General features: G+C 48.1%; 1 long non-coding RNA gene across 1 annotated transcript; it reads left to right on the top strand.

The window, feature by feature from the left end:
- Nucleotides 1-709: 709 nt before the first annotated feature.
- Nucleotides 710-7799, top strand: LOC144578563 (uncharacterized). Its single transcript, XR_013524549.1, has 3 exons — nucleotides 710-1758; nucleotides 4655-4826; nucleotides 7590-7799. It is a non-coding gene; the product is annotated as an uncharacterized LOC144578563 (long non-coding RNA).
- The last annotated feature ends 3505 nt before the right edge of the window (nucleotides 7800-11304 follow it).

Here is an 11304-nt window from a genome sequence, read left to right as displayed (position 1 = left end):
TCTCCAGTTCAACCTATTAATTGCAGAAGACAGATTCCAGAAGTCTCAAAAAAAAAAAAAGAAAGAAAAATTAAAAGTGAAGTTGTATTTTTAGTAGAGACGGGGTTTCACCAAAAAAATTAGCTGGGCATGGTGGCGTGTGCCTATAATCCCAGCTACTCAGGAGGCTGAGGTGGGAGAATTGCCTGAACCCAGGAGGCGGAGGTTGCGGTGAGCCGAGATCGCACCATTGCGCTCCAGCCTGGGTAACAAGAGCGAAACTTCGTCTCAAAGAAAAGAAAAAAAGTGAAGTTGTTTGGCTGACACCTTCGAGCAGAGACTCTGTCATTTGCCTTTTTAGTTGGAGTAGTGAGGAGAGGCCCTGCCTGCAGCAGGAACTCATCAGCGTTTTTAGATGATCCAGTGAGTATCTTAAAAACTACAGGATTCCGAGACAGGCTGCATGATGAATAAACCTTGAGGACACTGTGCTAAGTGAAATAAGCCAGACACAAAAGGACATGTTGTGTAATTCCACTTCCAGGAGGGACCCAGAAGAGTCACTCATGGAGACAGAAAATGGAATGATGTGTCAGGGAATGGAGGGGAGGGCTGAGGAGTGAGGGTTTACTGGAACAAAGGTTCAGTTTAAGATGATGAAAATATTTGAAGATAGATGTGGTGATGGCTGCACACCAGTGTGAATATACTTTTTCTTACCTTTTTTTTTTTTTTTTTTTTTTTTTGAGACAGAGTCTCACTTTGTTGCCCAGGCTAGAGCGCAGTGGTGTGATCTCGGCTCATTGAAAACTCTGCCTCTCGGATTCAAGTGATTTTCCTTCCTCAGCCTCCCGAGTAGCTTGGGTTACAGTTGCGCCCCACCACGCCCAGCTAATTTTTGTGTTGGAGTAGAGATGGGGTTTTGCCGTGTTGGCCAGGCTGGTCTCTAACACATGGCCTCAAGGGATCTGCCAGCCTTGGTCTCCCAAAGTGCTGGATTACAGGTGTGAGCCACTGCACCTGGCCAGTAATGTGAATATATCATTAATGTCACTGAATCGCACACTTGAAAAATGGTTAAAATGATAAATTTTAGGTTCCAATCAAAATTATGTGTTTGTAATCTAATCAGCGACCTGAATCCTGAAAGGTAATACTGTCGACCAGTGTTTGTGAGATGTGAAAACATTGCTTGGTTTGTTCATTTATTCAACCAACATCCCTTGGCTGCCTGCTCTGCTGGAGCTCCTGAGCTAAGCTTGAGGATATAAAAAGTCGATCATCCCAGCACTTTGGGAGGCTGTGGAGGAACACCTGAGGCCAGGAGTTTGAGACCAGCCTGGGCAACATAGCAAGATCCTGTGTGTACGAAAAAAAAAAAATAGAACCACTCACATGCTCACTCGTTCAGAAGTAGGTTCTGAGGATGAGGATCAGGAGCCGGCCCATGAACCCATAATTCAGTGTGTGAAGCTTGTATTCTGGCAGGACATCAGGCCTGGCGTCTGAGGCAGCAGTTATCTGGAGCCTCTTGTATGAGGGGTAGTTCAAAAGAAGCAGGGAGAGGGCCCTGGAAGGGGAACCTGGAGCCAGACCTGGACAAACACGTGGAGTCGTGATGGTGTCGGGCCAGCCTGAGAAATAGCAGGAAACCTGGTGTGGCTTAGGGTGCGGCTTTAGGAGCCTGATGAAAGTGAGATGGAAGGAGGCATCGTGGTGACTGCAGTCCTCAAAGCCGCCGCTACCCTCACCTCCACCTCCCATCAGCTGTTGACTTCGGTAAGGTGAAGAAAAGTCTCTTGGGGCCGGGCACAGCAGCTCACGCCAGTAATCCCAGCACTTTGGGAGGCCGAGGCAGGTGGAGTGCTTGAGGCCAGGAGTTAGAGTCCAGCCTGGGCAACACGGCAAGACCCCATCACAGGCATATGCCTGTGGTCTGAGGTACTCGGGAACCCGAGACAAGAGGATCTCTTGAGCCCATTGTTTTGAGGCTGCAGTGAGCTGTGATCACACCACTGCACTCCAGCCTGGGCGACAGGGTGCGATACTGTCCACCCACCAAAAAAACAAGCAAATGGAACTGTAAATCTGTTTTTCTCATCAGTAAAACAGAGATAGTAATCCTCTCGCTGATAGGATTAAATCAGAAAATCTGTGTAAAGTGTTTAGCTGAGATATATCTTTTTTTTTTTTGAGATGGGGTCTTGCTCTGTTGCCCAGGCTGCAGTGCAGTGGTGCAGTCTTGGCCACTGTAACCTCTGCCTCCTGGGTTCAAGCGATTCTCCTGCCTCAGCCTCCTGAGAAATAGCTGAGATGTATCTATATTTACATCTCTACCTACAGATGATGTCATCTTTGTCTATATCTGTATACACACACACACACACACACACACACACACAAGACAGGGCAGGGTACAAGAATGCTGAAGGTTTGGAAACAAGCCTTGATTATTTATAGGTTTCACTTCTCTGTTTTGCAGCCAGGGCATTTGGCTCTGGGAAGTGGTGAGAACATCCTGGGTGTGTCTGGAGTCCTGGGTCCCTCCAGCCCAGTGTCTGTCAGAGTGTAGCTGGGGGTGTGGGACCCAGGACAGAGGACTGGGTGGGGCCTGGGGGTGGCAGCAAGTGTGGGTGTTGAGGCCATGGAAGTCTAAGGCCGGTTCTTTCATGGGTTACCGTACTGGGGCCCATGTGAGGAGTTTAATCCTTTGGGTGGCCCAATTTGACTTGTTGCCATGAAACCACACCATCCCAGCACAGTCCCTCCACCTGCTTCCTGGAAAAGCAGTTTGGGAGGCAGTTGGACCATTTTATTATTATTAATTTCTTTAAAAAAGAAAAAAATATATGTATTTTAGATGGAGTTTTGCTCTTTGTTGCCCAGGCTGGAGTGCTGCATCTCAGCTCACTGAAACCTCCGCCTCCAGGGTTCAAGCGATTCTCCTGTCTCAACTTCCTGAGTAGCTGGGATTACAGGTGCCTGCTACCATGCTTGGCTAATTTTTGTATTTTTAGTAGAGACGGGGTTTCAACATGTTTGTCAGGCTGGTCTCAAACTCTTGACCTCAGGTGATCCACCCGCCTCGGCCTCCCAAAGTGCTGGGATTACAGGTGTGAGCCAGCATGCCTGGCCAGCTGAATCATTTTCATCAATGAAAGATGGTGCCTTCTCACACCTCCATGGGTATCACGTATGAACAATGTAAATGTGATGGAGCCCAAAGAAATGATTTGCTCAGGAACCGAGAGCTGAGGGAAGAAAAGGGAGATAACTAATGAACCTCTAGTAGCCAGTTTTGGATGGAATAAAAATTGCATCTCAGTTTTATGAATTCCAAATAAGCACTTTTCTTTAGACGTAGTCTTTTTCTTTTTTTGAGACAGAGTATCACTCTGTCGCCCAGGCTGGAGTGCAGTGACACGATCTTGGCTCACTGCAACCTCCACCTCCTGGTTTCAAGCGATTCTCTTCCCTAAGCCTCCCAAGTAGCTGGGACTACAGGTGCGCGGCACCATACCCAGCTAATTTTTTGTATTTTTAGTGGAGACGAGGTTTCACTGTGTTAGCCAGAATGGTCTCGATCTCCTGACCTCGTGATCCGCCTGCCTCGGCCTCCTCCTGCTGGGATTACAGGCAGGAGCCACCGCACATGGCCATAAGGACGTTTTTATGTCCTTCCATTATGAGTATGGCAACAGGCCATAGTATTATTCATGGGGCTGTAGGTTCATTGATGGGGATAGCACAGATACTTAATCAAAGATGACTGACGCTGAAAATCTGTGAAAAGACCTAGGCTATTTCTCTCCTTTAGCTTTTGCAAGATATGGGGACGTAAATGGCATTTGTTCCATTGCTTTGTGAGCCATGTCTCAACCACTGAGGGAAGATGCCTGGCATGCTGCCCAAGAGGCGGCAGGAGCAAAGTCTTCAGGTTAGGGTTAGTGGAAATTTCCACAGATGTGTCTTCAGGCTGAGGTCAATTTACTGGGCTCATGTTGAAGGCTGGAAAGGCTTGATTTAGTCTCATTCAAGCCATTCCACCACCTCCGCCTCCCGAGTAGCTGGGACTACAGGCGTGCACCACCACACCTGGCTAATTTTTGTATTTTTAGTAGAGACAGGGTTTCGCCATGTTGGCCAGGCTGGTCTCCAACTCTTGACCTCAGGTGATCCTCTGCCTTGGCCTCCCAAAGTGCTGGGATTACAGGCATGAGCCACTGTGTCTGACCTGTTACAGTCATTTACTTTTTTTCTTTCTTTCTTCTTTTTTTTGAGACAGAGCATGGCTCTGTTGTTAGGCTGGAGTGCAGTGGCGAGATCTCCGTTCACTGCAATCTCCACCTCTGGGTTCAAGCAATTCTCCTGCCTCAGCCTCCTGAGTAGCTGGGATTACAAGCGTGCGCCACCACGTCCAGCTAATGTTTGTATTTCAGTAGACATGGGGTTTCATCATGTTGGCCGGGATAGTCACGATCTCCTGACCTCGTGATCCACCTGCATTTACTTTAAAGGCCTTTTCTTGTGTGGAATGTTTTGTGTTAACGCTAATACTGTGATTTTCCTCATCTATGAGCCGTCTGAGGATTCTCAGATTACTCAGCCTTCCCCTGATTTTGACATCTTTCATCCAGTCTTCCCATTTGACTTTCACTTCCGCAATCTTGTCTAGCCCTGCAGGTAAGAGCCACGTGCCTGGGTGTGTTCCCTCGCTATGCCCTCAGCATGAATTATATAGTGTGTCAGTTTGGAGTGCATGTGGAGGAAGTAACAGAAAGCCCCATCTTAGAGGCCGATGACAAGAAAGAAGTCATTTTTCCTGTGTTGGAAAAAGTTCATGGTAGGTACTTCGTGGCTGGTATCTGTACTAGTTGGTTCTCACATCGCTATAAAGAAATGGCTGAGACTGGGCAATTTCTGAGGAAGGAGAAGAGGTTGGATTTGCTCGTGGTTCCATAGGCTGTACAGGAAGCCTGATGCTGGCATCTGCTCAGCTTCCAAGGAGTCCTCGGGAAACCTGCAATCATTGTGGAAGGTAAAGGGAAAGCAGGCTTGTCCTCCATGGCTGGGGCAGGAGCAAGGGCAAGAGAGACGGGAGGTGCTGTCTCTCTTGTTCCTGCTCCAGCGATCACTGTCACTATTGCTAACAACAGCACCAAAGGGGGATGGTGTGAAACTGTGAGAAACTGCCGCAGGATCCCATCACCTCCCACCAGACCCCACCTCCAGCATTGGGAATTACATTTCAACATGAGATTTGGGTGGGGACACAGATCCAAACCGTATCAGTATTAATGACCACTGATGCTATCAGGAGCCCAGGCTCTTCCCATTTTTCTGTTCCTCTGTCCTTAGCATAGACCTCATTCTCAAGCCTCTCGTCTCATGGTTGCAAGATGGCTGCTGCACCTCCACACCTCACATTGATGTTCCAGGCAGAAAGAAGAGGAAGGGTGAAGGGATGAAGGGCTTTCCCTTAGCAAGTCCTTACCTTCTTATTCAGGAGGGCAAAACCCTTCCCAGGGCCTGGATAAGCCCACCAACAGTATCTGTTTTGTTTTTGTTTTTGTTTTTTTGAGACGGAGTTTTGCTCTTGTTACCCAGGCGGGAGTGCAATGACGCAATCTCGGCTCACCGCAATCTCCGCCTCCTGGGTTCAGGCAATTCTCCTGCCTCAGCCTCCTGAGTAGCTGGGATTACAGGCACGTGCCACCATGCCCAGCTAATTTTTTGTATTTTTAGTAGGACGGGGTTTCACCATGTTGACCAGGATGGTCTCGATCTCTTGACCTCGTGATCCACCTGCCTCGGCCTCCCAAAGTGTTGGGATTACAGGCGTGAGTCACTGTGCCCGGCCCAGTGTCTGTTTTATATTAACTATCTCATGTAATCCCTATTTCAACCCTTTGAGGTAGGGAATCTTTTTTTTCTTGAGTTAGGATCTCATTCTGTTGCCCAGGCTGGAGTGAAGTGGCATGATTCCAGCTCACTGCAAACTCTACCTCGTGGGTTCAAGTGATTCTGTTGCCTCAGCCTCCTGAGTAGCTGGGATTATAGGTGTCCGCCACCATACTCAGCTAATTTTTTTGTATTTTTAGTAGAGACAGGGTTCTGCCATGTGGACCAGACTGGTCTTGAACTCCTGACCTCAGGTGATCCGCCCACCTTGGCCTTTCAAAGTGCTGGGATTACAGGTGTGAACCACAGCACCAGGCCCTAGGGAATCTTTTCTCAGGTGGGATGAGGTGGTTCATGCCTGTAATCCCAGCATTTTGGGAGGCAAAGGTGGGCGGATCCCCTGAGGTCAGGAATTCAAGACCAGTCTGGCCGGCATGGCGAAATCCTGACTCTACTAAAAATATAAAAAATTAGCCAGTTGTGGTGGCGGGCACCTGTAATCCCAGCTACTGAGGAGACTGAGGGAGGAGAATAGCTTGAACTTGGGAGATGGAGGATGCAATGAACCAAGATTGTGCCATTGCACTCCAGCCTGGGCAATAAGAGTGAAACTCGGTCCAAAAAAAAAAATTTTTTTTTCTTTGCCTTACAGATGAGGAAACTTAGACTCAAAGTACTTGTGGAATTTGCCCAAGGTCATACTGTAAGTGGCAGATCTAATAGTAACAATAAGAACAGATTACGTTTCTTTCTAGCCTATGTTTCTTTCTTTCTCTTTTTTTTTTTAGAGATGGGGGTCTTGTCTAGCCTGTGTTTCATCTTTATACACAAAGCACCTGCTCATTCACTTCTTCCTTTGGGTCTCTCAGAACTCTTTGAGATGGGCAAGGCAGGTATTAGAATATTCTCATTTCCCAGAATGGGAGCTGGAGACCCGGAGAGGTATGCCAGGCCTTGCCTGAGGTACCCAGGTGGCAACTTTCAGAACTGGGATTTGATCTCAGGTCCAGTGTCCTGGCTTCTGGACCCCACTGGCTGGGTGTGATCAAGGGGCGATCAATTCGTTGAGAGAGACAGACACACAGAAGCAAAAGGGACAGATGGACCTCATGTGCTTCAGATTTGCATAACCTTTCTTTTTAAAAGATGGGTTCTCACTCTGTCACTCAGGTAGGAGTGCAGTGGTGCAGTCAGAGCTCACTGCAGCCTCTAACTGCCACTCCTGGGCTCAAGCTATCCTCCCGCCTCTGCCTCCCTAAGAGCTGGGATTGCAGGCGTGAGCCACAGCACCCAGCTAATTTTTGTATTTTTTGTAGAGATGGAGTTTCGCCATGTTGGCCAGGCTGGTCTTGAACTCCTGGCTTCAAGCAATCCACCTCCCTCAGCCTCCTGAAGTTCTGGGATTATAATGCATGAGCCGCTGCTCCTGGCCGGGTGCAGCTTATTGTGGTGTTTCTTTCATTGCCCTGGTGGGGGCTGGGGGTGGATCTGGAGCCGCAGGATTATGAGCCAACACTTGATCTCGGACTCAGCCTCGAACACAGACATGGTCTGCGTTGCCTTTTTCTACCAACCGACCTCACGCCTTTTGTGGATGTGTTTTCCAGCCTTGCTTCCAGACCAGTATTTGCTGCCAGAAGGGGAATTTTCTAGATCGAAAAGCCAGACTTGATCTTAACTGTTATCTTCCTCTCTTTGAACACAGGTAGCCCAGAGGAGTGTGTTTCTCGACAACCCAGTTTGGTCATACGGCAAAATCAACGAAGAATCAGCACCCAAGTCCAAGCGAGCTTTCTGCTCGTCTTGATACAATGAATTATGGTCGGAAGCCAGGCATGGTGGTGCACGCCTGTAGGCCTGGGCAAGGTGGCAAGACCCCATCTCTGAAAAAATGAAGAATAAAAAACATCAGCTGGGTGCAGCAGTGCATGTCTGTGGTCCCTGCTACTGGGGAGGCTGAGGTGGGAGGATCTCTTGAGCCCAGGAGCTTGAGGCAGCAGTGAGCCATGATGATTGTGCCACTGCATTTCAGCCTGGGGGACAAAGCTGGAGCCTAGCTCTTAAATTTTTTTGTTTTTCTCATGGTTCTGGAGGCTAGGAAGTCCAAGATCAAGTGCTGGAAGATTCAGTGTCTGGCGAGGGCTGCTTTCTGGTTCACAGAGGTGCCTTCTTGCTGAGATCTCAGAAGGTGGGAAGGGCTTGGCAGCTCTGGGGCCTCTTACAAGGGCACTAATGCTATTCATAGGGGTGTCACCCTCATGACCTGATCACCTCCCAAAAATCCTACCTCCTAACACTATCGCCTCTGAAGTTATGGATTGTGTTGGAGGCAGAAACATTCAGACTGAATAAAATATTTATTAATATATATGAATTCTGGGAGTCAAGCGAACCAGATGAATTGATCACTGCAATCAGATAAACAAAGAATATGTTGCATATTCTGTGGTTATTCCATGACTCAAAATTATGTTTTAAAATAAACCACTGTAACTTTGGGAGGCTGAGGCGGGCAGATCCCCTGAGGTCAGGAGTTTGAGACCAGCCTGGCCAACGTAGTGAAACCCCATCTCTACTAAAAACACAAAAATTAGCAAAGTGTGGTGGCGGGCATCTGTAACCCCAGCTACTCAGGAGGCTGAGGCAAGAGAATCACTTGAACCTGGGAGATGGAGGTTGCAGTGAGCTGAGATCATGCCATTGCACTCCAGCCTGGGCAACAAGAGCGAAACTCCATCTCAAAATAAAATAAACCACTGTCAAAGTAGTGTCAAAAATTAGGGAACGAAGGCTGAATCAAAATCTGCTTTCATCAAGGAAACCTCTTATGGTCATCGTTTCTTTCCCACTTTTTTTTGCCAACTCGCTAAACATCTTTCCCACTTTCACTAGTGGTCTGAACTGTGGGCAGCATTTGCTGCTGACAGAAGCAAGCCAGCTGCCAGGTCCCCGTCAGCTTTTGATTGACACAAAGGAAGGGGCTGCCTGTGGGAGAAATGACACAAACGGGTGATGTGACGTGGCAGGCAGGTCACTGCTGGGTGTGACTTGGGAGGAGGGCGTTTAGGTGGTCACAGCCACTCGCTGTCCTGTGTACAGTGGAAGCAACTGGGGAAGAATCCCCTTTCCTGTTTGTCAACCAAGAATGAGGTTCTGAGGATTTTGCAAACTCCGTGTGTTGTCCGGCTAGGTGCTGTTTAATAACGAGCGGCATCTTTATTTTCTTGTTCCAACATGTGTCATCTTGATGTGCCCTTTCCCTCCTTTCCTCCCTCCCTCCCTCCCTTCCTTTTTTCCTCTTTCTTCTTTCTTTTCTTTCTTTCTTACTTTTTTTTTTTTTTTGAGATGGAGTCTTGCTCTGTCACCCAGGCTGGAATGCAGTGGCACAATCTCAGCTCACTGCAGCCTCTGCCTCCCAAGTGTTCAAGCGATTCTCCTGCCTTAGTCTCCCAAGTAGCTGGGACTGCAGGTGCCTACCACCATGCCTGGCTAATTTTTTGTATTTTTAGTAGAAACAGGTTTTTGCCCTATTAGCCTGGATGGGCTCGATCTCCCGACCTTCCTCCCACTTCAGCTTCCCAAAGTGCTGGGATTACAGTTGTGAGCCACCATGCTTGTCCTCTTTCATTCTTTCTCTCTCTCTCTCTCCCTTCCTTTCTTTCTCCCTCCCTCCCACTCTCCTTCCCTCCTTCCCTCCCTTCTCTTCCTCCCTTCTTCCCTTCTTCCCTTCCTCCCTTCTCTCTCCTTCCTTCCTTCCTTTCTTTTCCTTCCTTCCTTCCTTCCTTCCTTCCTTCCTTCCTTCCTTCCTTCCTTCCTTCCTTCCTTCCTTCCTTCCTTCCTTCCTTCCTCTCTCTCTCTCTCTCTCTCTCTCTCTCTCTCTCTCTCTCTCTCTTTCTTTCTTTCTTTTCTTTCTTTCTGTGACAGGCCTCACTCTGTCGCTCTGTCACTCTGTCATCCAGGCTGGAGTGCAGTGATGCAATCACCACTCACCGCAGCCTCAACTTCCTGGGCTCAAGCCATGATTCCACCTCAGCCTCCCAAGTGGCTGCAACTGCAGGCATGTGCCACCATGTTCGGGTGATTTGTCAAGGTTTTGTAGAGATGAGGTCTTGCTGTGTTGCCCAGACTGTTCTCAACCTCCTAAGCTCAGGTGATCCTCCACCTTGGCCTACCAAAGTGCTGGGGTTATAGGCGTGAGCCACCTCACCCAGCCAGCAAAGAGCAGAGACTTAAAACAGATATTTAGACGCCAGTGTTCACAGCAGCAATATTTACAATAGCCAAACGGTAGAAACAAACCAAATTTCCATCAACAAATAACTGAATAAACAAGGTGAGCTTTATCCATTCCATGGAATATTATTCAGTCTTAAAAAAGAATGACATTCTGACACCTGCTACAATGTGAATAAACCTTAGGGACAAATATTGTGTGATTCCACTCATAGGAGGCTTCTAGGATAGTCAAATTCATAGAGACAGAAAGTGGAATGATGGCGGCCAGGGGCTGGGAGACGAGGATATGGGTTTAGTGTTTAATGGGGACAGAGTTTCAGTTTTGGAAGATGAAAAAGTTCTGGACATAGGCCAGGCGTGGTGGGTCATGCCTGTAATCTCAGCACTCTGGGAGGCTGAGGTGGCCGAATCACCTGAGGTCAGGAGTTTGAGACCATCCTGACCAACATGGTGAAACCCCATCTCTACTGAAAATACAAAAATTACCTGGGCATGGTGGCAGGCCCCCTGTAATCCCAGCTACTCCAGAGGCTGAGGCAGGAAGATCACTTGAACCCTGGAGGCGGAGGTTGCAGTGAGCTGAGATTGCGCCATTGCACTCCAATGTGAAACTCTACCTCAAATAATAATAATAATAAAGTTCTGAGATAGATGGTGACAGTTATACAACGACATGAATGTGGTTTCATTCACCATCATTTCATTATAACGTTGATGAGAAAAGAAATTTTGATTCCCGGCTGGGGCCACTGTCTGTGGAATTTGCATATGACCCCCATGTCTACGAGCGTTTTCTCCAGGTACTCTGGTTTCCTTCCCCATCCCAAAGGTGTGCACAGAGGTGAATCGATGTGTCTAAATGGTCCCAGTCCGAGTGCGTGTCGGCGTGAGCTCGGCTTGCGATGGGAGGGTGTCCTGTCTGGGGCTGTTTTCTGCCTTGGGCCCTGAGCTTCTGGGACAGGCTCCGGCCACCTGCAACCCCAAGCGGGAATGAGCAGGTAAATAATTATCTGACTTGTTTTTATTAATCTTTTTGAAATGTATTTATTCCAATGTGTGATATTATACTTTTTTGGCATTTATCTGTTTATTTATTTATTACATAGAGATGAGGTCTCACTTTGTTGCCCAGGCTGGTCTCAAACTCCTGGCCTCAAAGGCTCCTCCTGCTTCAGCCTCCAAAAATGC

This window comes from Callithrix jacchus, chromosome 12, assembly GCF_049354715.1.
Source record: "Callithrix jacchus isolate 240 chromosome 12, calJac240_pri, whole genome shotgun sequence".
NCBI lineage: Eukaryota > Metazoa > Chordata > Mammalia > Primates > Cebidae > Callithrix > Callithrix jacchus.
Note: the sequence above shows the minus strand (reverse complement) of the source record. Positions and strands in the feature narration are given on the sequence as shown.